The sequence below is a fragment of the Saccoglossus kowalevskii genome, chromosome 16, assembly GCF_978046115.1.
Source record: "Saccoglossus kowalevskii chromosome 16, keSacKowa6.1, whole genome shotgun sequence".
Classification (NCBI taxonomy): Eukaryota; Metazoa; Hemichordata; class Enteropneusta; family Harrimaniidae; genus Saccoglossus; species Saccoglossus kowalevskii.
The window spans coordinates 2409310-2412481 of NC_140656.1; the positions used below are offsets into that span (position 1 = coordinate 2409310).

At 36.4% G+C, this 3172-nt stretch overlaps 1 long non-coding RNA gene across 1 annotated transcript; it reads right to left on the minus strand.

Moving 5' to 3' along the window:
- Window positions 1-369: 369 nt before the first annotated feature.
- Window positions 370-2952, minus strand: LOC146733604 (uncharacterized). The gene is made up of 2 exons (XR_014926656.1): window positions 2620-2952; window positions 370-489 (listed from the first exon to the last, which is right to left on the minus strand). It is a non-coding gene; the product is annotated as an uncharacterized LOC146733604 (long non-coding RNA).
- Window positions 2953-3172: the final 220 nt, after the last annotated feature.

The following is a 3172-nucleotide window of genomic DNA, read 5'->3' on the forward strand; positions in this document are numbered from 1 at the left end:
TAGTTAATATGGGCCGATAATTTGCTGGAGCCGTTGGTAAATTTATGTAATTGATTTTGCTGTGACAATGTATACATGTATGAACAATTATGTGAATATGGTGTTGTGTGTTATAGGAAGTAGGTGATGTCTTAACTTTTGGTTATGTCATTTGAATCAAGAGGGGGAGGTTAAAGTACTTGATTGGAAAGAATGATTATATTTGTTCTTTGGCAGTGAATGGCTTATTTGTACTTGACTGTGACCCACCCACCACTCGATTGTAATTTGGCCAACTGCTATTAGACATCACTCAGCATGACTAGTTGGAAGACAACCATGTAAAAATAGTGTGAATAGAATAAACGTCTGTAATGAACAAGGAAAAAATAAAGTTTCTATTTTTTATCTTAACCATCAATATACAACAAGTTTACAAAAAAATTCGAGTAAGAATAAAGTAAAAAGTTGAACCAATAGGAGATACAGGTGATGGTTGAATTATCTCGCCTGGAAGAAAATAAAAAAACAAGTGGTAAGGATTATATATTGTAATGAATGATTTGAGTAAGGTGTTGAGTAGAGGAATGTTCAATAGGAAGAACATTGTTGAAATGATTGGACTTTCCATAAATGAAATCTTGAGGCACATTGTAAATAACTAGTGAGAGGATGCTGAAAGCACTACCGTGCATTCAAGCATCCTCTCAATGAAAACACAGGTTATGCACATTTACATTATAATGAGGTAAATTAGTGTTGTAAACTGAGTGTCATGATTAAATCTGGTATGATGTGCATGGAACGACTCATGGTGCAAAAGCAGATAAGTGTTGACGGAAGACCCAAATGATAGGTATCACCACCGCCCGATTTGGTAGTAGTCATATTGCCGAAAATACTATATCTTGTTGTTTTCAATAAGTATATGTGCAGCAACAATAAACTGTACAAAACCAGTAGTTAACTGTTTACAAGACAGTATTATAGACCCACATCATGCAAAGTTACAGGGTGTTGTACAAATATACCCCCTTACTTTTAGGCGATTGTATGTTCATCCAACTGGTCATTCGGAATGAATAAGAAATAAAGTAGGTGCAAAGAGACTATATGGAATGTAATTGTACTTCATAGAGTTATCAATGATGATATCAATTCCATCAGACTGATAGAACCGATAAAAGTAATGAATTTATCGCATGGTAATGGTAATGAGTCATCTGACATATAACCGGAGTGAATTGACCATGTGCAAAAACAGCATTGTTGGTTTGCATAAGACAGCCCACACACATGCTATAAGGAACAAAATCCTGGTATCACCAATGACAGGGCTGTAAATGAGTCATGGACCTGTTTGTACAGAATCCCAGTTCATCCCTCATTATTTATGTGGATCATGTTAAAAAGATCTCAAACCATTATGAGGCCAATGAACAACAAATTTGGTTTTTCGAGTATTAGAGTAAAAAATATTGGGTAGTTAGGCAGGGATTTTATTATTTTACATTTATTTTTTCAACATGTTCAGTCTATATCAAATACAATCATTTTAAACAATTTTTTTACATGATATTACTATCAAATTTTGTTTATTTTAGAAAAAGGTAACTCATTTCCATAAAAATAAAATTAATAACAAATGACAACACATGTCATTGTTTAAGGTTGAGGTGAGTGGCATGAACTGTTGATCGGTGGCACCATTTCAAAAATGGCAGCTGGCAACAGAAAAACCTTCACTGATGTACATGTGTATGTAGTGAGCGCAAGGAATTGGCTCCTATCAGTTTCTGCCTAATAAATGACAGTTATGTACATTCCTGCTGTGGCCATTTACCTACAATAGCAACAACACAAGCATGATAAAAGCACTCTGATGTACACATTGCAGCTCTTGCTGTTTCTTGCATGTGACAACAATCCGCATAAATCACAAGAAACTTGTAGTGAGCCAAACAATGATCATGAAAAAGTAAGAATGAATACAGACAGGCATGCCAATGTGGTGAATCAAATGCAATTTCTTGCATGACTTTCTGCTCAATATTATACAGTGTGTATAATATATAGCCTATGCCGAATAATCAATGGTGTGGTCACAAATGATCATGAAGATTAATCATGATTACATACTTCATAGACACTATAACATTACATTAATGGGCAAAGACTATAAATCATATCCATGCCCCTAGATATGGCTACATCCAAGGTCATCATTTTGCCAATGCCATTCTTGCATGTCATTGTTGCTGGTTGCATGGACTAGACTATTAATGTACAAGTATTTACACATATCGGCCTTAATTGGTTTTAGATGCTATTTTATTGAGATGCATCGCGACAACTGTGGCCATGAAAGACCGGTAGGTTAGGTAATTGTTACTCGTCGCACCGTGCACACACATCATATGAGTTCACAGGCCATAGGCCTAGTAAATCGCTGTCATCATTTATATACGATGCAATATTTATTTTTGGTCATTAGTTTCTCTGATTCATGATTTGCTTTGCTAAGCGATGAGTCGTTTAGTACAAAACACTGAATGATCATAGCATGGTGTGCAGAGTTTTAGAGGTAAAGCAATTGTTAAGAATATATTAAAATTTGTGGAAAAGGGCAAATGGTCTTACCTTAGTACAATGTCTGTACGGCGTCCTGGGCTGGCTGGCAAAATAACCACGTCATCGAAAGATGCGTGTACGAGTACTGTAGACAATTTCCATGACGCTGCATTGCATGCGTAGAGTCAACGTCACGATTTCTGCGTAACAATTTTTCTCCGCTTTTTTCAACAAATAATTCACTTTTTTCTCATGGGAAAACGTCGTTAATCTTATTTTATTAGCCTGAACTTTGTCTTGACAGCGCAAATTATACCCAAATAAACGTCTTTGGATGATTTCTGGCACCCAAAATTGATTCTCGACTCAGTCCTAAATTACGCGTTTAGGAATGACCTGGTGATCCAAAATTGACCTCGAATGAAAATACTGCCGCCTACGGCGGGTCCCGGGATCATTGCGTCGGTTGGTCTTTGATATAGCTCTATGAAATTCACTACAATGAGTTGAATCCATGTGGGCATGGAAGCTGTGATGTTTTTCAATAAAGAAAACTTACTACGAACACATGTGTGTATTTATTCGTTTTCAACGCATGAACCCCCCCCCCCCCACACACACA